This window comes from Aedes aegypti, chromosome 1 (genome assembly GCF_002204515.2).
Source record: "Aedes aegypti strain LVP_AGWG chromosome 1, AaegL5.0 Primary Assembly, whole genome shotgun sequence".
NCBI lineage: Eukaryota > Metazoa > Arthropoda > Insecta > Diptera > Culicidae > Aedes > Aedes aegypti.
Window position 1 is genome coordinate 256963672 of NC_035107.1, and position 26719 is coordinate 256990390.

At 37.3% G+C, this 26719-nt stretch overlaps 1 protein-coding gene across 1 annotated transcript in view; it reads right to left on the reverse strand.

The window, feature by feature from the left end:
* The window catches only part of LOC5576344, an 877728-nt gene extending 851597 nt beyond the window's left edge, over positions 1-26131 (reverse strand). Inside the window, 1 exon segment of the mRNA XM_021837621.1 lies at positions 25269-26131. The gene's annotated coding sequence lies outside the window, so the exon portion shown is untranslated.
* Between the last annotated feature and the right edge of the window lie 588 nt (positions 26132-26719).

Below are 26719 nucleotides of genomic sequence, written 5' to 3' on the forward strand. Positions count from 1 at the left end.
CGAGTCGTTTATTGCTATATTCAAGAAACGGTGCAGTGTTCAGTTCCCAAGTTGTAATTTTAATCTTGGAGGAGAATGACATCTCATCTACACTCTTAAAAATAATGAAAATCACTCCGGACGTAATTCACATTATGACTGAATGGCACATTATGTAAGTGATGAAATGACGTAAAAATGGGTTCTGAAAGATGTATTGAAAGAAAAATATAATTTTACATGATGAAGGACATGAAAACGATGCCGCTATGATTGACATTTCCCGAATAAGACACCATCGTATTTAAAATGAGACACAAATTCACGTCATTTGGCTCGCTTCTGTTATGTGCATCCAAAAGACGTAAAATCGCATGATTTTTTCGGAGTGTGTAAGTTAACCCTTGAGCAAAAAAAATATGTTTTGAAAAGAACGTATTTTAAGCTTTAATTAAATTAATTATGGAAAATATTTCCCTCTTGAAAGAACAGCCTATGAACAAAAGAAGGATAAATCTCTTATGAAAATTTAAACAATTGCAATGCATATAATAATTTAATTCACCAGTACAACAACAAAGAATTGCCGATGATTTAAAGAAGGAAAAATTCCCAATTAAAATATAAGGTCAATCATTGCCGATAGTAATGGAACCAGTGTAACTAGAAAGAATAGCCTATGTTTAAAAGAAGGAAAAATTTCTGATGAAATAGTTAAAAACACTTGAGACCTTATAACAACATTGGTAATCCAGTGGCGAATCAATCATCACCTCAGAGTCTTAACGTGAAGTGTGGAGTTCACAACTTCGTCCTGAATAAAAAGGTCGATGTTATCATTCTCTTGGAGCTCTTATATAGTGACAAACATGACGTCCCGTCACATCATAAAAATGAGCAAATTAATTAGCTTATCAGTTATTGGGTCACACTTATGAATCCTACACATCAGCGTTGTAGCAATTTGATTTTTGTGTTCATGATTCGGCCAAACGGCATTCGGCCAAATGACCCTTTCGGCCAAATGGCATTCGGCCAAATGGCGTTCGGCCAAACGGCATTCGGCCAAACGGCGTTCGGCCAAATGGCCGGACACCCCTTCCCCGATGACCGTACGAACGTGACCGGCACCGTTATTGCCTTTTAATAATTGGAGTTCTCGTAAGTGTACATTGAAGATGGAAAGCTGCATCTCTTGGTTTCTTGTTCAATTATTCTGGTCAATCACGGACTACACGGATAAAAATATGATTCCCAAATCATGATTTATAAGTCATAAAATTCATAAATTGCCTTCGATTAGATATCAGGAAGACAAATCATGGTTCCTGGAGTCATAATCATGATTCTTCAAAAGCGTAACATCCAGAGTACAACACTAAGCGGTGCACTTTGCTTAAACTCAATCATATCGATCACCCTCAATTCAACACGACAAGTTGGTAGTGTTGTTTAAGTACGGAGCTCTCAATCAGAAGGTTCTTTGTTCGAACATGCTCTGACAAAACTTGTTTCTTCTCAATGAAAATATAAGCTAAGTTATTGCTAGGGACAATGAAAATTTTCGGCAAAATTCTTAAAATTTCACGTGTTATCAAGGCGATAAATCCAAAATTACACGGCTTTGCCATAGAACCGCAATATTGTTGGTCATATTTTACACTAAAATACATATTTCCAGTGTAAATTTTGTGGAATTTCATTGAATATATATTTTTTACAGGTTAAGATGATAAGTTTATTATCAGCGATGTAATGAAAAATTAAAAATAAAGTTAGCGTACCGATAAGTTAAAATTTTCATAGGCAATAGAGTCCTAAAATGTTTAATGAAACCTTTTTTTATTTGATTACGCAAAAAACATGTTAATGCAACTACTTTAGCAATTTTTCCCGCTCAAATAACGGCTATATCATATTTAAACCCAAATTTAAAAATTTTATTCCTAAATGAACCTTGACATTTTTGATCATGTTTGACGTTCATTTATCAAAAAAAAAAAAATACCACAGGAGTTTTAGTTTTAACACTGGGGTTGTTCCCATCTAACATTTTGAAAAAATTTGAGTTTAAGCCAAGGAGTGTGACAAAATCTAAAATAAACATAAACAAACAAACTTAAGTGTTTGACACTAAATTTGGGACAGGGCTTCAGGACCCTTTTCACAAGGAATTCACTGTGCATTTTATGTAAATTCTCCAAATTTATCTAATTTCGCGGAATTTCGCGTGATTCCCTAAATTTCGCGGCGAACGCCAAGTTTCGTGGATTTCGCGGCTTCCGCTATTATCCCAAGTTATTGCCAATAGTAACGAGACCAGTATAACTCGAAATATAACCTTATGTTTAAAAAAGGAAAAAAATCGGATGAAGTGATTAAAAACACACTTTAAATCGTAGCAACTCAGAGACGAACCAACCATCAGCTTAGAATCTTGACGCGATGTGTGGAGTTCACAACTTCATTCTGAATTGACGGATCGATTTGATTATTCTCTTGGAGCACTTATATAGCGACAAACATGACGTCCCGTAACATAATAAAAATGTTATAATTATTTGATTATATTTTGTTCGGCCAAACGGCATATAGTCAAACGACCCGTTCGCCCAGATGGCATTCGGCCAAATGGCGTTCGGCTAAACGGCATTCAACCAAATATCCGGATACCGAGCTCCTTACTCAAGTAACCATAAAGCCGGTCCTTTTAGTCGGTTCTATAGCCGGTTTTGGGGTATGGCCAACAAAGCAAATTGAAACTATTACGCAATTGAGGGCTTCTTTAGAGCCAATTTTGAGGAATTATTCGCCTGATAAACAACCTACTCTTACTTTTCGTGCCAAGTCTCTGATGCGAAAGAAGTCAATATTTATAGCACGTTGGTAAAATAAGGGAGAAAAAAAAGTTGTTTATGAGCTTACGCATGCTATAAAACGTTTGACTCTTATTGTGCGCCCTGTTTTCAAGTTACCGGTAAGAGAGAGAGAGAGAGAGCGAGACAGCACCAAACCGATGACGCACATTAAAAATATAAAAATAATAAAAGAATTTATGGCACGTACGGAAACTCATGTTCTGTACTATCATTTCCTCTTTTGTTCTCAATCGAAGTTGATTTTTTTTTGTTGCGTGATCTAGGTTGAAACTGAGGTTTTCGAGGCTACAATTAGATGTTTATCGTCACATTACCAGCTGCTCCCCCGATGCACTGATGATTAATAACACATGATTAACGAACAGCATATTTTAAGCAAGGAAAGTTGATGAAGTTGTTGCATGTTTATGTATGCAGATATGAGCCTATGCATGCTATAAAACGTTTGACTTTTACTGTGCGTCCTGTTTTCAAGTTGCCCGTGAGAGAGAGCGAGACAGCACCAACACACGGCGCACAGTAAAAGTCAAAAGAACAAAAGAATCTATGGCACGTACAGAGGCTCATGTAATTGAAGATGCTGGTAATGGCAAGAAGATCATGAAGTTATCCCTGGGTTGTTACTCTACACTCTGCAATCAATATCTCTTGAAAGCTGATGAAAAATGTTTTCTTGATGAATTTAATAGTACAACGCCCCTTTGGTTTTCAACAGAGTTGTAACTGTTTTTGTTACTCAGTTAGCGCGTTCTTTTGGCTTTTAGTGGTTAAACTAACAAAAGTTGTAACATAATTTCCTTTACATTAAACAAAATTGAAACAAAATATGTTATAATTTAAACAAAAATGTAACTAATTATGTTTCAATTCAAACAAAAATATAAAAATTTTTCCATAACTGGTTTTTAACAAACATTGACATTTTCTTTATCGTCGTGGTAGTCGAAATACGCATATCTGTCAAAGATAAGCATTTAGGGCGGACTTGAAAGTAAACCTTGTAACTCCAATCTATTTTTAAGTTTCTCTCAAAAAACATAATTGATTTCTTCAGCATCGGATCGACCAAAATTTTAAATCAACGTGTCATTAGAATCGTAATTTTATATTCTTTGAAGGGAGCTCACGAAATTTTGGCGGAAAAATCTGGAAACTATTTAAAATCATTGAAACAGTCATTCAAATTATCATGCAAAAGTTTGGGTTCACCTGAATTTTCTTAAAACACGAAAATGGCACGAAATCTTACAGAACGCCATTAATATCGTTTGAAAAAGCTATGAACTACTGAAATCGGTTGAAAAATTGCAGAGATATTGACAAAAATGATTTGCGTGCGGCTCTGGTGATCCCAAACTTTTGCACGATACGCGTCATACTAAGGGGTGAACCCAAGCTTTCGCACGATGTCTTGAATGACTTTTTAATTGATTTTGAATAGTTTTCAGATTTTTCCACCAAAATTTCGTGATATGTTTTTAGGGGTGAACCCAAACTTTTGCAAGGGAGTGTATGGCTACTTTCAGGGTTTGAAGGTCACAGTGTATCAGAGCATTTTATAACGCTTATTGACACTGCAAAGCTGTTGTGTGGCTCTGATAACATTTCAAGTAAATACGAGAAAATACTCGATACTTTTGATTCGATGCCAAGTAAAATTGTTATCGCTACTTTTTAGTTCGATGCCAAGTATGCATCGAATGAATCTACTTGAATCGAAATAGTACTTTTCCATGTATCATATTTCGAAAGACTTGTGCAACCAATGCGTACAGAAGTAGCCGCATGATTCAAGCAGGAATCGATACTTTTGATTCGATATTTGATTGGCAACGATATTTTCTTTTCATATTACTTTAGAGTAAAAGTATCGATACTTTGATGGTATTGTTTAATCTATAATAACAGTCTTAGTGATTACTTGGGTACCTTTTGAAGGTTAAAGTGCGCCAAATTCTTTCCGTTGTGAACAACATTCAGTACCGACGCCCGCCTCGGTACAATCTGAAACGACAAATCGCAGCTGATTAGGAGCATAGCCTTGAAGCAGTGTTGCCGCGGATGGGGGAAAGCCCATCGAAGCCTTTCGTGAGGACTGCTAAAGTAGTGTCAAAGTAAAAAAACAGTGTAAAAGTATTGAGTATAGTGCAAACTACATTAACAATGCAGTAGAAGGTGCCATTGGCTGCGTGAATGGAAATCGACGGAACTATGGTTCCGTTAAGGAGTGTTACTGGGTTTTAGGTTCCCAGAACAATACAACCAGAAATTAAATTTAAGAAATTTGAAGTGAAGCAAATCCATCTATTTTGGGAAGAAAAGCGCCAGTGTGAAGGATTGGAGCAGCTTTATCCTTTTTCAGAAAACGCGTTTATTCTACAAGAAACTCAACGCACCCCGCAAAGTTTTGGCAAATTGGAATCTGCCGAGATAAGGATGGAGGTATCTTGTCGGACGAACGTAAGGTGATTGAAGGATGAAAGCAGCACTACGATAAACATCTGAATGGCGCAGAGGCAGAGCACTAAGGCAGAAAGAGGAATGGCTTAATCGGTACGGCGGATGAGGAATACGTGCCAACTTTCTCTATAAGTGATCTATAATTTGCCCAGGGTATTCCTAATTTGACCACTCTTATAAGAAATCAAAATGACTGGCCAATTTAGGAATCGTACTTAAAAATGCGGCTGTTGAACCGGGAACTTTCTCACATCTTCTTATTTTTCTCATAAATATTTGCTCTTAGACTTGTTTTAATCAAAATGCTAGCTTAAATAAAACAATACTTGATTTCAAAATAGCCCATGATACAACTAAGAGCGAGAATGGTTTTCTCGGAAAATTTACTATCTTGATCAATCAACGAAATTTTCGCGAACTCCCAGGGCATAGAGTATCATCGTACCTGCCACACGATATACGAATGCAACAATGGTCAATCGGTAAAGAAAGCTCTCAGTCAATCACTGTACAAGTGTTAATAATAACTCTAAGCTGAGAAGCAGGCCCCATCTCAAAAGGGACATAGCATCAGAAAGAAGAAGAAGAAGAAGAAACCATCATCAATAGTAAGATAGTAAGATATTGACTAATGAACTCAAGTTGTTGCCAATGGTGTAATTTGAGACAAAACGTTATAACATCCTGACGTATACAGAATTAAATTTTAAATTCCCTTGTCCACTTCGACCTTAGAACAAAGGCGTGATCCACGAAACTCGAACCAGCTGATCTGTAACCGGGCACTTCGCTTTAGTTCTCCAAAAAGAACAATTCATAAAACGTGTGACCCTCCAGAAGACGAGGTCGGGTCACCGTAGTCGTAAGGCTCGTTTTTACGACCATCCCTTCCCCCTTCATTTCACCACCCAAATCGCAGTCTCTTTTCCTTGGCCATGGCTGAAAAGTTCTCGATCGTTAAATTTTCGTTGTCAATCAAAATTAAGAAGCGGAACCAACACATGCAGCGAAAGCCCAGCGTTCTCTCAGCAGAGTACAGCTGCGAAGAGATAGCTATTAATTTATTTCATCCCCGCTTACCGGGCACCTCTCGGGATCTTCCATCGAAATCCCTCCGTAAACGGCATCGTTTTCGATGTAAAACAAATTGTTTCCCATGTTTCTCTTTCGGTGAACAAACCAATTTCTTGATTGTTATGGCCGCTTCCAGCGTCGAGCGGATAGTGTCGCCCCCCGGTGCAATGATATCCCGCATGGCTTGCGCCCGCGCTCGCGTTGATTACAACGATGATTAATTCTCGGAAAAACTCAAAACCAGTAATCAACCCAAGCTACACATCGGCGACGAGGACGACGACGACCGACTCTGACTGATACGTGCATCGCTCGCCGATGGATAAAAGCGAAGAAAACAACAGTTTCAGCAACGGGAGGGTTCGTCTCCAAAATAACAAACACTCTGCGAGCGCTTAATATAAGAAAATTAATTACGCTTTCAACATTCTTCAGATGGGTTCCTTGTGCAGCAAGCTACGCGCCAGAAGTTGCTGTCGCCATCGGTTTGTCCGTACGTGACTGGAAAGTCACTGCCAATAACCGATGGGATGAAGACTACAGTTTTCTGTTCACCGAGTTGTCGTCAGCTTTGCTCCAAGTTGTAACCATGCTCACTTAGTGTGGGGCAGTGGAAGACCGGATAGGGACGTAACGACGGATGGAATGCTCAAAAGCTCAAGAGATATGCCATGTAAGACGCTTTGCCAGATAAGAAAATCCATTATTACAGTTTTGATACCACCGATTGCTAACTCAGTGCTACTGATATTTTTTTGATCCTTGTTTCAGTGGTCAGTATTTCCGAATTTGGAAGATTTATTCAGGAGAATGGAGCTCAGTATCATGGGCAATCAAGGTTTCTTTCCAAATATCATAGAAAATAGATATGCCGGGATCCCTTTACCTTCCCCTTATGCATTGGGATCATTTTTGGCCAATTGGCGACCTCTAGGAGCGGCACTACAAAAAAAGTGACACTTTATGCATTAAGAGTCAAAAATTACCCATTACTTTAAACACTTTCGAAAACCCATTTTTGAACCGATTTTTGATCTTGATCTTGATCTTGATATGAACGAAATTGAACTATAGACTAAAATCATGGGCATTTTTTGTGAGTATGAGAATTCAGAAGGATTATTTCAGAACGTATTGGTACATATCATTTATTTATTTACCACATCTTCAGTATAATACTGCACAGACTGATACCTTATATATACCTTATATATATATATATATATATATATATATAACTAATTCGTTCAAAAACACAAAAAAGGAAGTTTACACCTGATAAACACGATTTACGTTCAAGACATTTTAACAGAAATTCCTAAGCAACATATTCCAAAACATATATAAAACAACTAGTAGTACAGTTTCAACGTGTGGGTCGCCAAGAGGTTGCGGCGTAATCCTTGAACTCTCGATATCGTATACCCTTTGGCCAGTTCGTTGAATTCAAAACCTTGGTACGGTATTTCTCATCGACTTCCACCTTGAATGAAATGAAATCCATCCTCGACACATCTCTCCACGTTGGTTTCAAACAGCTGATTGCATGTATTTCATCCACACAAAGGACTTCGTTTACCATTCGTTCAATCTCTTCTTCGGTAACATCGGTAGCAATGTTTGACAGGTATAGCTTGAAAGTTTCGTTAGGCGTAGTTCTGGTCTCGTGCTGCTCGGCAATCGACGAATTACTTATAATTTTCGTTGATGACAACGGTTAAACATCTTCAGGCGGCGAAGGTGATGAAGCGTTCAATGCTGATATGGGAGCATTTCTCAATGAATCGATTGTTTCGTTTAATCGATTAAGCATCGCATTCACTTTTGCTACTTCCAATTTGATTGATTCAATGGGTGTCTCCAGCGGTTTTGTTGATTTAATGTATGAACGAAAATGCACATTTTCCATTAAGTCACGACAGTCGTCGCACATCCATAGAATGTTTCTAAATAAACACACATCAGCTTCTTCTTTGGATAGTCCAACGCAGGTTGCATGAAAACGGCGAATTTCTTCGCAGAATCCCTCGCAGACAACTACACTTTCTTCGGAGCAGTAACTATTTTTACATTGTTGACATGTTTGTTCCATTTTGGCGCACCCTAATTCCAAACGAGTTTTTTTCCTCTCACAAATAGATGGCGTGCGGCGATACAGTGACAGAAAACGTATGTACGAAGGGAACGAAAAATACACAACGATCTATTGTTCTCCTTTGATTGCTGCTATAGAGTTGAGTTTTCGTATTCTATTTCTGCAATAATAATCGCTTATTCTGTCTTACTGCAACTGCTGATGATTCCAATGAGGGTAGGCAAGCTATGATGATCAATTATTTCAGATATATCATTAAAAATCAGCGGTAAACGACAGCTTATATGCGCAAGGAAATCTACACTCCGACCACGACAACAAGCTACCACCATATTACGTAGTTTATATGCATGTATGGTACGACAGTACAAATTTCATGGTTTTCCATTCCGATTTACAAGAGCATCAAGAGGATCAACAACAAGATTTAGCCGGATTTGGTCGAAGTATTCCGGAACCGGTTCCGGTAGGGTGTGATATGGACATTTTCAGACCGTCATATAGTTCCATCATGCGACAGCTCAAAATTCATGATTTCTCATCCAGATGCCTATGCCAAAATTCAATCATGATATTATTCTTCTTGTTTCTGGCGTAACGTCTCAACCGAGATAGATTCTGCTTCTCAGTTAAGTGTCTTTAAAAGAACTTCTACAGTTATTTACTGAGAGTTTCCTTTGCTGATTGACAATTGTTTATTTTGTTTTTTATTTATTGGTTCTACATCTTCAACACTTATGGTTGCACAGATTGTACCTTAATCTAGATTTCTTATCCTACTAGCAAAAACATTTTTAGAGATATTTAAGTCTGGTTTTTCATAGGTATATCGTGTGACAGGTACAAAGATACTCTATGCTCCGGAGTAGCATCAATTTTAACTCCTAGGAAAGGAACAGTTCAAGAATGGAGAACATCTGTAGATGTAACTAAAATACGAATTTAATTATTTACAAGTAAAATAATTCGGTTATCAACATCTAATAAACGAAATCCAGTCTTGAACAATTCCAATCCAAAAAAAATCTCGACCGGTGCGACCCGAACCAAAGCTTGGTCTTGCTGAAAAGCTGCGCGTTTACCACTGCGGCTATATGGGCCTCCAAAACATAACATTTTTATATTCGAAAATATGATAATATAAGGGATCGGCATTATTCAACAGGTCATAATTCATATTTTTTATCTATAAGTAAAAATACATTCCATCAGCGACGGATAATAACTTTTGACATAAATCACAATTTTGGGACCAGTTCAAATGGGGCTCCAGTAAATCCTCTAGGGAAACTTCCAGAGATTTTTTCAAAAATTCCTCTCGAAATATCTCCACAGAGATTCCTCCAGGAACTCTTTTGAAAATTCCTCCAAGGATTTTCCAGGGCTTCCCTTGGCAGTTTTGTCAAAGATTCCTACATGAAGAACTTCTACTCGCTACCAGATTGCTGGACCGGTTCCGATAGGGGCTCCAGAAAAATCTCCAGCTATTCGTTCAGGAATTTCGCCAGAAGTTTCTCCTGGGATTCCTCCAAGCATTATTCCAGGAATTTTCGCAAGGATATTTCTATAGCGATTTCGCCAGGAGTTTATTAAGAAGTTTCTGCCAAATTGAATCCAGTGAATTCCTGCAGGAAAATCTATGCTTAGATTTCTCCAGGAATTTCTCCAAAGACTCCTCAAGAAACGTTTCCAAGAATTATTGCAGAGATTACTTAAAGGACTCCTTCAGAGATTCTTCAAGCGATTTCTCCTGTTATTCTTCCACAAATACTTCCAGAAACAGCTCTAAGTATTTCTCCATGAAAATCTAAAAAAGATTTTTTGCAGAGATGTCTTCAAGGGTTTCTCCAGGTTACACTACGACAATTTCTTAAAGGGTTACTTCAGCTATTTCTCAATAAATTCTTCAGGTAGTCCTCTCGAGATTCCTCTGGGAATTGTTCTTGAAATTTTCTCCAGGAATTTTTCCTACAATTCCTCCAAAAAATCGTCTTGGTTATCCTTCAGGTTCCCTTTGAAATTTCTAAGGAAATTCGTTCCGGGCCTCGAAAAAATCCTCTGGGGCTTTCTCTAAGAATCCCTTTAACCCATGAATTCCACCAGGAATTTCATCAAAAAGAATAAGAAATCATCCACGGTTTCCACCGCGATTTTTTAGCGATTCCTCCAGGAACTTCCCTCCTGAAAATGTGTTTTGAGAAATCTCTTTAAAAAAAAAGAGTAATTTCTAAAGGAATCCTTGGAAGAATTTCTAGAGGAAACCATAAGAGATTTTCTAGAGCAATCCTTGGAGGAATTCTTGAAGAAAAGGTTGAGAAATTTCTGCAGGAATCTCTGTAGAGATTTTCTTAGAGTAATCCCTAGATGAGTCTCTGGAGAAACACCTGAAGAAAGAATTATCTATGTTAATTACTGAAGGCCCCCTAGTGGCATCTCTGGAGGAATCCCTGGATAATTCTTGGAGGTATCCCAGGAAGTAACACTGTACAGATTTTGCTGGTGAAGTCCCTAGCAGGCATTGCAGGATTCGCTCTCATTTGATTTTGAAGCACAATCAAAGCAAGCGAAGAAAAACATCCGATTTGTTGCGGTCTATGATCGACTATGATGTTATCGCAAGTCGTAACAAGTCTGATAAATAGGAGCAGCGAACAAGAGCCTCAAAGAAAGAGCGATGATAAAATTCCTTTCTCTCGCTTGTTTTCCGTTGGGGGTAGATGTTTTACTTTACTGGCACGATTAACAAACCCCGAAATTCCGACAGCAATATTGTCCCCCAGGTTTGGAACTTGTTTAGAGAGGTTTTATCATACACTGCTGATCTGATCAAAGATGTAACGGTATACGATAAACAGTATCTCAAAATGTGCTGCTCGTTTTGATAGTTATAGAGATCGATACGTGAGAGATTTTCTCAATTTTCTCAGGATTCAATCCCTGGTCCCTAGACAAATCGCGGGAAAACCCCCTGTAGAGATTTTACTGAAAAATTCCCTGGAATTATCTTTAGAGAAACCCATGGAGAAATTTCTGTAGAAATCCCAGGTGAAATCTCACGAGGAATCAATGAAGAGATTTTCCAAAATGAATGAATGTAGAGATTTTACTGAAGAAATTTTAGTACACATTTTCCTAATGTCCCTAGAGAAATTGTTAGGATAATTTCTGATAAAATTCCTGCAGAAATTCATGGAAGAACCTCAGAAAGAATTCCAAGAGGAGCTCTTGGAGGAATCCCTGGATATTTTTTTGGAGGTCCAGAACGAATCTTTCGAGAAACCCTTGTAAGATTTTCTGGAGAGATTCTTGGAGTAAGACATGTAGTGATTTTCCTAGTGTTAAACCTGGGATAGTTCCTGGATGAAATTCTTGAGTAATCTCTTGAGTAATTCGTGAGTTGTGGAACATCTCGAGAAATTGCTAATAAAATCCCAGAAGGAATTCTTGGGGAAATCCCTACAGCAGGTCGTGGAAGAATAACGAAAAACATCTTTAAAATAATTCCTGAATAAATCTTGAGAGGGCTACTTGAGGATATCTTTGTATGTATCCGCAGAGGAATCCTCGGAGGAAACTCTGGAAAAATGACTAGTGAAATATTTGGGTAATCCTTGACGAGATTTTTCTAGTGTAATACCTGAAATAATTCCTGAGCCGTGAAGATATCTCTGCATAAATCATTGTAGCGATTTTCCTAGATTTGTCCTTGGACAAGTCTCTGAAGGATTATCTAGAGGAATATCTGAAGGACTACCGAAAGAAATCGATTGGAAAATCCCTGGAGAAATCTCTGCAAAAATTACGGAGTATTGCTAGAAGAATTTCTGGAACAGATCCTAGAGGAATCTATGGAGAAATTCTTGGAATAATCCCAGTAGAGATTTTACTGGAGGAATCTATGAAGGATTCACTGGAGAATTCTTGCAGGAATTCTTTGCGAAGTTTCTATAAAAAAAATCCCTGTAGAAATATCCCTGCAAAAATTCCTGGAATAATCCTTGAAAGATTCCTGGACCAACACCTGGGAGATTGGCTGAAGGTATTCCTGTAGATTTACCAAAACCGGTCTAGAATGTCTCATGGCGTTCTTCCTGGAGAAATCTCTGGCAAAAGCCCTAGTGGATAAATCGCTGTAGGGATAACGGTAGAGATTTTCTGGTAAAATTCCTGGCGGAATCTCCAAATGAATTTCTGAAAAAATCTCTGGAGATATTTCGAGAGGAATTTTTGAAGCAATCTCTGGAGGATTTCCTGAAGAAACTCCTGAAGCCCTATTGGAACTGGTCCCAAATTTGGGTTATCCCAAAATCCCTACAAGAATATGGCTATTCGTAGTACCTATTTCCGCCGATACAACTGGAGATCACCACAGCAAACAGAATCGCAAATCGACCACGTTTTGATTAATGGGAGGCGTTTCTCCGATATTATCAACGTCAGGACATTTTACCAAACTAGGATGATAATTTCTTCAAACACAGAACACCTATACAGCCATTCCATAAAAAACCGATCTAGTGTGTCACCGAAAGTTGAAATCTTAAGCTTTTATTCCATAAAAAAGATTGGAAATCGGTTGAGTTGTTCAAAAGTTGTAGGTTTTTTTTAGTGAAATATCTATTGCGCTGAGATCTACAGTGTGTGCCGATGGAAAATGACTGATTTTTAATTTTCAAAACAATATATCTCAAAAACTAAAAAATATACATCGCTGAAAATTTGACAGTAACCGTAAAATTATCTGAACTTTCAAGAAAAAATAGAACAGCAATAGCCCCCTTTGTCCCGAGGCCTTCAAAACTCGAAAAACGGAAATTATTGATTATTTTTTTCATGTAAAAACCAATTCTTGTGAAATTTTATATTTTATAGCTTTCATTCCATCCAAGAAAATTGAAAATCGGTCGAGCGTTTCAAAAGTTAATAACTTTTTAAAAAATAAAAAATTGCAATATCGCAATTTTTTTGGTCACCTTATTTCGGAAATGGCCACCCTAATAAAAAAAATCCAAAAACATATGTATCCTTATTTCGGATAAGGAACAAAATAGCACATTTTCACGGATTTCGATAACCCACTAGATCGGTTTTTCATGGAATTTCTGGTATGATGGAGGCCTTTTGTTACATTCAACTCGCTATAATTTTACTGGTTTCGTTCATACTGTGTATGCCCTGGTAAATCAAGAAATTTTCTGACCCTTAAAGATCCCCAACCGTTGGGATTTGAACCCACCCTCAGCTTAAAATAAATCACGGTATTCTCTACAATAAATCACCGAATTTGAAATTGAAACAACTGGCAATATTCGTCGGCCTATTTTACGGCCAATATCCGTGTAAATCCGTGTTATTTTACCGGAAAAATCCGTTAAAACAAACAAACTTAAAGTAACCCTGTGAAACACTGACGAACAGTTCGGTAACAGCATTATTTTAATCAAAATCATTGACAGCCGCTCTGGCAGTCATGAGCTCTTTTTGTTTCAGGTTTTGCGCACCACAAACAAGCAGTGAAAGCTAGTTTAGTGTTTGCAAGCTTGCTTTCTGATAGGTAGGTCGGAAGTTCGATTCCCGATCGGATCATTTTCGAGTTTTTCTTTATGGTTTTGTTCAATAATTTTACAGATTGTTCGATGATTTTTCACCGAACTTGCAGCTGCTGAAATTACGGTAAAATATCAATGTAATCCGTTATTTTTTTAAGTTTGTTGGCGCTCCAGATAGGGTAACGGTCGTATTTTGGACCCCCTGAGGAAGTAATTTTAATTTTTTGTCCCAATTATTCAATTGTACAGCGTAACCAGGTCAAAGAACATGCCAAAATGTAAAGAAAAATATCCTCTACGAGATAAGAATGCCCATACGGTCATGTAGGATCCAAAACACGTTAAAAATAATTGAATTGTGAAGCACTGTTTTTCATTATTTTGGACACATAAATACATTTTGAACCATCAAAGTATATATGTTGGACACCCGGCATTTTTTATCGTTTGGCGACGTCCACGACACTGCTTGTATAATATGCTCTCCTATAGTCTAAACCAGTGATTCCCAAAGTGGGCGAATTCGCCCCCCGGGGGGCGATTTTCAAGCTCAAGGGGGCGAAAATTTGTTAAACAGAATTTGGGGGGCGAAAATCCAAAAAGGGGGCGAAAAGACTAACACTGGATTATTTGGAAATAATTACGCATAACCTTTGGAGGACACACATCTGAAGGTTAATCAATTCCAAACTTAACTATTTTCAGGAATATTTTACCTTAGATTTTTGTTTCTTTTTTTATTTCTTTATTATTGAGACTTTCAGCCATAGGCTGGTTCATCGCATTTATATCTAGAGATATAGCTAATAGTGATCATTTTAAAATTATGATAGGCAACACTTGATAAATGTCAAACACAAAATGTTTGTGTTGTGCATCCAAGTTTTTTATATCATGTTAATTTTCAAAATGGTCGGTATTGGAGATTTTCACAAGGTCGGATGATAAGTCACAGATTGTGTAAGAACTTTGAGGTTAAGAAGCTTATATTTCTTTTATTGGCATCCAGCTTTTAACGGAAAAAATCTACAGAACCCATTGCGAAATTTCGGCTGCACTATTTTTTTCATTTCTTATGGTACAAATCATTTTGGAGACAATTTTTGAAAATTAAGCAGACAAAAATCGGGTTCCAACGACAAAACCGTTCGATACCGAAGACGAGTAACACTCTATTTAAAAATAAATTTGAAGAAATTTCAGAGATGCGTCGGATTATGTCCAAAGAAATCTGAGTTTTTCTTTGTGTTACAAAAAATACCATCATTGCATCAATGAAAAATAAGTTGAAAAACATTCTGTCCATATACTTTTTCAGTATTTTTCTATTACATAAAAAAGCATTCCAAGAAATAACAGACATTATGGCAGTAATTTTAGAAATAGCGGATAAATCAGTATGAAATCACAATTAACGAATCATCCCCCAACTACGTCACAAGTTAGCGCATTTGCATATACAGGTATGTTCCGTTTTTATCACGTTCCGATTTTGTCACGCTCCGATTTTGTCACGTTCCGATTTCGTCAACAAATTATTCCGTTTTTATCAACACACAAAAATTGTTTTTTTTTTTTTTAATTTCAAAATGTAAAATAAATACTTATTTTGAAGCAATTTAAATGCTTTTCAATAGCCTTAGAGTTGAATTTTCAACATTTTGGTAATGTTGAGCACCTACGATGTAGGTGTCAAGTCATATACGATTCAATAAGGTTTGACTTCTTCTTATCCACTAATCAATTGGAGTTTTCAAACTTAGCATGGTCTGTTGGACAAGATTAACCCATCCTTCATCAATCGAGAGTTGCTCTGGCCACGTCCTAGCAACAACTTGAATTTATGATTTGTTGAATACGTACCTAAGAGAGTTACAGAGACCTCTACTTTTTCTTATTTAACATGGCTTCAAAGAATTGTGTATGAGAATTTAACAGACATAGGGACTGTCCTTCAATTACGTAAAACAATTTTGATGGTTTTTCGAACCTTCTCCCCTATGGTATATTTTTTTTGTCTGAAAATATTAATGAAAATAATAAAAAAATAATGTGTATGGCACGTAAGATATCTCAAACCCCTTCCTCTCCCCCATAATCCCTTACGTGGTTAATGGACGATGCCATAGATTTTTTATAAAGGATGCACTTGAGAATGAGCTCAAGAATGTTTGGGAAACGGCAAGAGACATGATCGAGTTTATTTTATTTTTGATGAGACTGTCATCCCCGTCATATTTTAGACATTATCTTCTATTTCTTAAAGTCGATATCCCACGTCATGCATGTTACCATCCCAAATTTACTGGGATCTTGATCTTTAAGCAGACATGAACCCCTTCCCCACATGGAGACTCAAAGGTTACTTAAGAGCCTTATACCAACAGCCATATGCTTATTCATGAAACTTTACAAAAGAGTTTCTTACCAAAAAGTTCTAATTAGATGATGCTTTTCTAGAGTTTTTACACTTTTGTGCCTTTAATAAACTTATTAATAAATAGAAAATGGAATGGTTTTTGCACAGACAAACAGAGATAACACTCTAATTATTTTCATCGCACAGCAAAACAGTGCCCAATTCTAATATTTGGTAGTTGGCCGACGAGCCACTAGTGGCGCTCGTATCACTTTTGTTCGAGATTGACGTTTGCTCACTACCACCACTTAGTTCGCGGTTGGCCAAATGAAGTATTTTTAGCATAAGGCTATCCATGAGGATTTTCCGAGATAGGACTGACAGCTAAAAGTGTGCATGCAACCGAAACGGAAGGGTAAACAAAACTTAAGAGTGTTATCAGAGCTTAACATTTTCCTTTGTAATCGAACGGTCACTCCGACCGCGAAACGTCAAAATCTCGTGGTAAACAAAAAACCAGCAGATCGCAGCTGTCTCATGGATTGCCTTATTGGGCGTAAATGGTCACGTGACTATGTTTTGAATTGATAATTGTTCTAGCTGTTACGTCTGTGGTTTTTGTATGTCGCGAAAGGGGTCAAGAACGGACTAATAGACTTACATGATTATTTCACTGTTACATTGGTCAAGTATTCCGACGTGTTTGAGTGAAGGAAACGATTTGGAAAATTCTCTGGATTAAGGTGATTATAAAACGAAGCCAAACTTTCAATTTTCAAGTGCACAAGACTGGAGAATCTGACAACAGTTCGCGTTGAAAATCAATCAAATTACTTGCTTGCTGGTGGTGACCAATGGGATAAATTTTTAACGCGTAGCGCTTTTTGGTTCTCAAGTCTTGTGCTCTTGAAAATTTGAGGTGTGGCTTCGTTCTATAATGACCTTAACTGGAAAAACAACTGAAAACTAATCTGTCGTTTTATATGGAAGATTGCATGCCATTTTTCAGCAGCCTACTTGATGGCAAAACGAAGTTTGACGGGACCAGCAGTACCGTTTTGATTCATATTAAGGACAGCTTCAAATTCCGGACACTCTACTTTGTATGGGAAACATTTCACACGAAATGTTTCAATTTTTGCCGTTCAAAAGTTCTCAAATTCGAGGCTCGATTTAGTAAGCTTTTTCCATAAATATCTTCGAAAATTTATATTGCCCAACTACCTTAGATGTCTCTTTAGTGGTTTGACGATTTCAATTGATGATTTGACTGTTCCATTAATGATTATCATGAGCTGTCCGGAATTTGATTCAAAGTGTCCGGAATATGAGGCAAAAGTGAGGAAGCATCCGGAATAAGAATCATGAAAAGGCCACACATTCTGATTTATTTAAAATTATTCAAGTTGCGGAAGCGTATTCTTTACCCACCATTCGAAAGATAAGGGCTTCCTAAGCTCGATAGCGCTAAGGAATCAAACAGAATGATTTATTTTGTATGCTCTATGTTGGGTTATACTTCACTGAGTCCTTAAGTGTCCGTAATATGAATCAAAACGGTATTTAACTAAGGGATGCGAACTGGAAATCAGCAAGCAGCTATCAAGCTAAAATATTCGCTGTCAAGCTAAAATATTCGTAAAAATGAATCCAAAAAGCCTAGAAATGTACGGTCATGATTTCGTCACGCTTAAAAATGTTATACAATTTATTTAACACAAAGTTCGCCAGCTGTTAAAAAAGTGGTACTTAGTTCAAATTATGTATACTGCCGTGAATCGCAAGTCAGTCCCATCTGTAAAAAGTAGGCATTGAGAAAATGGGCTGTGAAATTTTCAAACTCGTTTTCCTATTTGTATGTAAAATTCCAGAGGATTGGAACATGTTACAATCTTAATGAAACTTTCACAACTTGCTTTTTACTACGATATCTTTCCGAGAAAAACATAAAGATGATCAAAATAAGTTACAGTTATGAGTTCCACGGTGCAAAAGTCTGTAGTGGGACTGATATGCGGTTACTTTTGATTATGAGACAATTTGACTTGCTGTTTTTTTTTCCTATTTTTTCCGAACAAATCATATTATTTCATTAGTTCAGCTGAAAGAGCATTGGGAGAGATGCTGAAAACTGAACTCAACTCAATTTTGACGAAAATGCAGATGAGACTGACTTGCGATTCACGGCAGTATAAGTCCATTACACCTCATTTTAATATGTTTCTTACTGGCATATGACCAGAAACTTTCTGATTAAATGCATTCATTGAGTGTAGTGCCTGAATTGAACTGAAGAAGCTTTGTGTGATGCATGCAAGTGTGCATTCAGGAAAATATCGTGCTCAATTTGAAAGACCTAACAGTTCGAATCCGCACCCCCAGGTATTTAATATTATTTTTACTTAAAAAAAACTAGAGCTTTAAATTAGTTTATTGCCAGGTTTTGTGTTCTAACGAAAAGCTAAATGCGATGGTGGCGCTGCTCTAGATTGGCGATTAGTGCTTCCCTGTCGAAGCTGATAGTCATAATCATTTTACTGATAACATTTTGGCAATTCAAAGTACAGGAAAACGTAAATATTCATTTCAGTTTGCCAAACTTTTGCAACATAATTCCACATTTAATCGCCAATCAGGTATGGCCACAAAAACTTATTTTATAAGAACACTAAGCTGAGAAGAAGGCTATTTCTCAATTGGGATATAATTCCAAAAAGAAGAAGAAGAAGCAGAAGGATGAGGATGAACAGTGGGAAAAAAAGATGTTTCTTGTTTAATCTTCCGTTAAAAAAAATAAGAAAGATCAGCTTGACTCACTTCCTTGTAGTTATTTTTACAAATATGATGCACATGATACATAGGACATTTATGTGATTATCGTTTTAAAATTATACATTACATTTATTGAAATTCTAACCAAGAAAACTAAAACTATTGATGATTCATTACAAAATCATATTGATTGATAGGAGTCTGCAATCAATTTTCATTAAGAACCTATAACAATGAACAATCTAAATGCTCCTTACAGCTCTTAAACATCAATACTGCGCGTTTAAATGATGAAAATGTGTATTGTCCTGACAAAACTGCAATTTTGTTTTCAAATTTGTAAAATATTTTGTCTAAGAAAATTATTCCGTTTTTGTCACGGTTCCGTTTTTATCAACTGAAAATTGCCGATCGTGTTGATAAAAACGAAACATACCTGTATTACATTAAAATTGTTTGAACTGGGCCGAACTTGTATCGAAATCTGATTCAGTAGCCTGTAATGCACGCAAAATATTGTGAAAATTGCTATAATAAATTGCAGTCTAATAAATTATTCCAAACTTGCCATCAAGTAGGCTATTGATAAATGCTATGAATCGTCCCATACAAAATGACAGTTCCGTCCATTCTCGTTTTTCCGACTTTCCTGGTGAATATATTTGGATTTTTATACACACAAACACGTTGGAACCCTTGACGAACAAAACGGAGAAATAATCATTCAGATCCGTTGACCCGTTCGTAAGCCATTTCGTGACATACAAACACCATTCTATTTTTATTTCTATAGATAATTGGGGGTTATCGATATTTAAGAAAATATTTTTAAATGTACATATTTATTCAAATTAAATTAAAATATTGAATTCACATATCAGGGGGGCGATTTCAAATAACTATTGGTCTCAAGGGGGCGAAAGTTGAAAAAGTTTGGGAAGCACTGGTCTAAACGATCGATTGACAATGGAAAACCGAAGAAATTCTACGCTTGTAGTACAGAAATTTGAAAAAAAGTTTTTGTTTACATTTGAAAAATTTATGACGGCTTCAATTTTTGTGTGTAACAAGTTGTAACGGTTGCATGGATGAACCGAGTAAATTAAATTAATTTCAGATAAAATGTACACATTTTCTATGTACAAACGGTTGATGCATGTGCGGAATGATCCCATCTTAACAAATAGCATGCGAATTGAGTTGGTCTTTCGATTTAAACTGGGAAATTAGCAGGAAAATGGCCCAGGGGATCCAAAATATATTGGTTACCCTAGCACCTAAATCTTCAATGTTATCGCACTTTTGAATCATTTGTTCCACAGTTATTAACTGAGACCTTTCTTTGCCTATTGTCCATTTTTGCAATTGTACTGTGCATTAAGATTAACTTTAGATCGAAATTCACATTAGAAATGAATCACCAATAAAAAAAATACACCGAAGTTTGACGTTAGCAATCTAACTAATGCAACCCCGACAAAGCCAATTCTCATGCATCGGTGATGCATTAAACTAGAATACCGACGGAGAGAGAACTTCAAAATATCGGATTGTCAATATATTGTATGGTAAACACGAAGATACTCTATGCTCTGAAAATAGAATACCGAGAAAATTTCGAACTCGGGACCTCACAATTTTAGATTTTAGACAGATCGATTGATAGGATCTAAATGTTTAAATTTCTTATAGTGAAAATAAATTTATCAATCATTAGCAAAGCACATAGATTTCTTCAATTCAAGAAAAAAATGGTGGTAAACCGCTTGTACAACATTTTGAATACAATAACGTTAATTGAAAAAACTCAAATAAATTAACTAACAAGAAGAAAATTTTCGAATCAATGAAACTGGTGATGAATTAATATCACAAAAAATACAAAAAAAATTCACGTGTGTAAAACAAATAACATCACTAAGTGCGTTTGCATCTGTATAAACTCTCGTAAATTCAAACAAAAAGAAAACATAATATCCACAAAATCATATATTTAATAGCAAATAAAATAGTTTCTTCCAATATCGGTTTGTTTTTAAATTTTAAAAATTTATGATAAATTATTATTAAAAAAGTAAGTATTAAAAAAGTCTGAACATAGGTAACATCTATGAGATGTTTTTAGCATTCTTTATTATAGGGACCTCAGAACATAAACCAAAAAAAATTGGGAGTTAATCTTTTAATTCATTCCATAATTTTGCGGAAAAAGCCTTCATAAGACCTTGGCTCCTAGACCAGTGCTGGGAATGGTAATAGTAGTAGGCTTGAATTTCGCGAAAATCACGTGGCTTTCCCAGTACAGTAGTTCAAACAAGTGAATCTCATCAAGTAGCCTATGTTGGGTGCATGAATTTTCTAAATTGTTAGTGTCATTGAAGGCTTAAAATGCTGGAAATAGAACATTTTTCTACAGTAATTTTTGGTTGCCCTTAGCAACGGGTGTTTTGCGATTTTCAAGGCTCTTTGCCTACAGGCGTGAGTTTCACTGGCTTCGCTGACTGCGATTGGCTTTGTTTGACTACTGTAGAATGAATTTCAGATGTTTTCCCAACCCTGTCCTGGACCCCACACATTTGTAAATCTGGCCCGGCAAAGCATTATTAAAACTTACTAACTTATCTGCATTGATCGATTTCCCTTCATGTTGCTCTCTTGGCATTATTGCAAAAACAAAACTGATTCACTTTTCGCAACGAGTTTTCGTGCTGTATGATTGATTCTTTACCATATCTTGCTTCATGGACAAGAAACTTAATGGATTTTTTTTTTAATTTGGAGAAGTTACTAGCAAAAAAGAGGATCAAAAGAGAAATGGATCAGAACTGTCAGTTGAGATGCCAAAATACATAATAAAATAAAAACTCCCTCTAAATTCACTAATGAACTAACATTTAACAGACGAAAAATCAGTATATTGATGTAAATATAAAATCAAAGCAGTAGAAAAATAATTTTCAGTTTGTATCCATAGACAAAAAAATCCAGACACCACAAGAGCTGGCTAATCCAACGCCCAAAATAGCTTGAGACGAAACACAAAATCCGGTCTCAAGTACAGTATCGATTCCCACATAAATTCTTCATCGAACAAAAAAATATGAAGCCTCTCCAATCACAACAAAATAAAACAATTTCCGAATCGATGCAAAGCTGTTGTAGTTTGAATAGATTCGTCAGCAGCATCCCGCCGAAGAAGACACGGAAAAACACTTACAAGCCGACGCGTCGGTGAACCGATGATGGAGGCACGGCAAAAACGGTGGCGGCGTGTAGGTAAGAAGAGGCTCTTCGTCCGATGCCGAGAAATCAAAAATTCAAATCAAAAGGAAGCATCCACCGAATTCTCCAACCCTAGATGAGGGAGAATCCACCACTCCAGAATTGAAATAGGGTACCAAAGTCCTAAAGCAGGATTTGTACCAGACGCTTGAGCTTACGTCAGAAATACACGTTTACTCAATTTTCTAATGTTGTGTATAGGTGTTAGCAAAAAAAAAATTTTATGCATTCTTGAGTTCATGCAATACCCCCAGATTTCAACTTAGATTTTGGGTAAATTAATGTTTCCGTGTACCTTCCGAAGTGTCAGATAGGAACAGCTCCAGTGTTGAAAAATTCAGCCCAGTGGGTTGTCATCGTCGAAGTAAACGTCAAATATGATCAAAACCGTCAAAATATAAATTCCAACGAGGTTTTTTTTTTCATAAATTTTGGTTTAGTTATGAATTAATTGTTATTTTAGCGGGAAAAAATCCCAAAGTAGTTGCAAAAACATGCTCTATCTTATTGTTCAATTGAAACCTGAAAATTTAGGACCCCATTGAGCCTGCCGCTGCTTCGGGAAGACCTTGCCCATCATCCAGGTCACGCAAGTCAAGAACACGACATACGGCGGCGTTGCGTTGCAAAGGTTGAATCGACGGTCAACGGGGACGACGATGGAGAAGATTAAGGATAAAAAAAGAGAATCATCAAAACGAATATGAATTCCAATTCAAAATCATTTTTTAATAGATGTACAATGGGGTTCAAAGCGCGCAGATGAACGCATGGTGAACCGAACGAGAAGTGTTGTTGCGTACACCCGAAGTGCACGAGAGAACTGGCCGGCGAGAATCGTACTCCTAACGAACAAACCGGATTCCTCCGTCCCTTCGTCGTCCGGTCGTGAGCATTCGTGTACGGATCATACTTTAATATTTTATGCGCATTGTTGTTGTTGATGATGGCCGTTTAAATCGAAGTGCGGTTTGTTTTGCCTTCTGTCGTATTTTATGCGCAGATTTTGTTTTGTTTTATTTTGCCGAATCGAATTGAACGACGTCGAAGAAGCAAGTTGATGACGATTCCCAGGGATGCCAGATTTAGACAATAGGATTCTTAAACTTTTGACCATACCCTTATTTTATGAAATAACACGATAAAGTGTGTTTTTGCTACTACTTTGACAATTTTTTCCGCTCAAATAATGGCTATATTATATTTAAACTCAACTTTTAAAATTGAGAACCAATTAAAAGCTTGACACTTTTGATTATGTTTGACGTTTACTCGGTTATCAATGGCTTTTATTGTGAGAATGCTTTCCCAAAACGGCTTTTGTATTGTGCAATAAAGTTTTGATAAATCTTAATCGTTTATTTTAAATAATGCAATGAAATTATCACTTTCCGTTGCTTTTATCAGTTTTACCGTCTTATTCATTTCTATTTTGGTCGCACTCAGTTTTTAATCGTCTCACAACTAACGGTTCACTGTTACATAGTGAGTGGTCAAAATACAACAATTGAACGTTATAATAAAATGTTAAACCAGATTACATGGATCTTCGGGTATCCTCCTTCATTCCTATAGCATGATGAAATACGTGGATTTCCCTCTAAATATATAAGACATATATAAGACATATAATAATCGGTGTATTATACATAATGTTTCGGTGTCAAGAAACAAGAAAAATAATAATCGTTTGATTGCTTTGGTGACTGCGAAGCCGAAAAATTCCCCAGTGATCTTGAACCTCAGTCGAGCACAATTAGTTTTGATCGAACAAATGCATGATGGCTCACAAAGCAGTGAAAACAACCTTTCACACCTTAATCAAAGGAACCATTTTTTAACATCTGAGTCCAAACGATGGAAAACTTTGTTGACGTTCTCAACGATATGCATTCGTTAAGGGAATTTCTGGAAACTTCGTGAATATAGAAGTTTTACGACGTGTGATTGGAATGAAATCCTGCAAAAGCTGGTCGAGGATCTTTTTGTAAGGGAAATTTTCTCGATTCCCAGGGCATAGAGTATCTTCGTACCTGCCACACGATATACACATGCAAAAAGGGTCAATCGGCAAAGAAAGCTCTCAGTTAAAAACTGTGGAAGTGCTCATAAGAACACTAAGCTGAGAAGCAGGCTTTGTCCCAGTTGGGACGTAATGCCAGAAAAAAGAAGAAGAAGAACGTTAATGACTTGTTTTGGAATGGAAATAGAGCTGTTGGTTACGATACTCAACCCAGGGCTTAAAATCTCGTTAATTAAGAAATAATAAATAAATTGGAAAACATTTTTACGATAAATTTTAAGAAATTCATAGATATAGCATCCCTGGAACCTGAACGATTCCGCGGTTTGACTTTACAAACTCGCAAAGAAGATAGCAATCGGAGGATGTTTCAAAACCAAAACACTAGATGTGGAAGAGATGCGATAGAGAACAAAACAAAAAACCGAGCGAACATCGTTCGTATGATGAACGGGAGAGCCGAAGATCACAAAAGATTTGTGGCGATGATTAAATTTTGTGTTGCGCCGCAAGTCAGAAAAGGGTGTGCATGCGGTGGTAGAAGGTACGCGATGGGATTCCGGTCCCTTCGGGCTTTACGAAGATGGAAACCTGCTACTCCAGATTGGCTATCAAGCCGAGGTATCTATTTTGGGCTTTGTCTATTTTTATTTTTTCCAGATTAGCTTTTTTGTGTGTGATCCGTGGGGCGTGAGATGAGAAGAACAAAACACTGTCATCCGGTGAAATATGAGCCATCGGAGGAATGTCTTACAAGTAGCAGCCGATTAATTAAGCCACAGGAAATGAGACTTACCTGATTGTCAGAAAGTCCAATGAGATTTGTGATTGGAAGTCTGCTTTCATTCACACGACAAGCTGGAAACTGGGTTTCTAGCAGCTTCAAAAATGCTATTCTATTTTTTATAAACTTCAATCACAGCAGCCCGTTTCGATCTAGTACTACATTCACCAAAGACCATTCGCCAGGAAAGAATGGAAACAAGTCGAACAAACAACTTCGGGCAAGGAAATTCTCACACACGTCAATCACTTAGCAAGTTGTCAATGAACGGTCGAGCGCGTTCTTTCCGGGACTAACCCTCGCGGCAAAACATCAAAGCACTTCTGAGCTTCTTCTGCGTAAAACTCTTCTGACATTCCAATCTTCTTCGATCACTTCTTATCCCAAGCAGACAATCCACTTTAACTTTTATCCACTGCGACTAGAATCTAATCCATTAATTTAATTGATTTACGCAAAAAACAACTCGAACTATCAATTTGATGACATTACACTTCGCTTCACCAATATTCACTCATATGAGCATTCTCTTTCAAAGTAAGCTAGCACAACAAATTGCGAGTAATTATCTACGGTAATTACCAATCTACACTATTTTTCCTGCCTAGCCTGCAGTGATTTACACACATTCCATTCTCGTCACAAGCACGTGACTTGGAAAATCACCTGTCACACGCGCGAACGCGACCCGTCAAATTACACACCGCGATTGTGTTGGATTTATTTAAAAATCCGTATCGATTTAACTGTTTGTGCAATTAACAAAACACCAACAATTCTATAACTCGCATCGAAAAAACACCCGCAAATGGCGCTAGACGAAAATAGAAACGTTGTAGCATCCCCCTCGAACGACTCGAATGACTGTCAACGACAGACTGAATGGGCCATCAGAAGCGAGCCGCTACAGGACAGAATGTTTAGGGACCAACCCTGCTCGGAATCTGATGCTAACGCAGCTCTGTTGAGGTGAGCGAGATAAACAAAACAGAAACATTCTCACGACGATGACGTGAGCGGTGGGAGCTGAAACGTGAAGCTCTCTCTCTGGCCCGGCAAGCACACGTGAAGAGAATCAAAACAGAGAGGACGTAGCCGGCGCAACAGTGCCGTTCGGAGGATTCGGTATTATTAAGTTTTTTTTTTCTTAAACACACTATCACACTACCAATGACACTAAACACAGCTCCTCCTGGCGCCGAGCTCCTCCTAGCTGCTATACTCCTCCTAGTTTCGAGCTCCTCCTGGTCAACTGCGTCGTCCTCCAAACCCCTCCTGACTTTAGAGTTCCTCCAGCTCTTCCGAACTCGTTCTCTGATCAATCAGCCTAATTATGAACTATGCACTCGCTAGCCTCGAACTGACCTTGGCCTCCAACTCTCGTTGAGGTTTTGTCTCCTCGTCCAGGTCCTGTCTCCTGTGCATCCTCTTGGTCCCTCATCGGATTTGAAATCGAATTGACA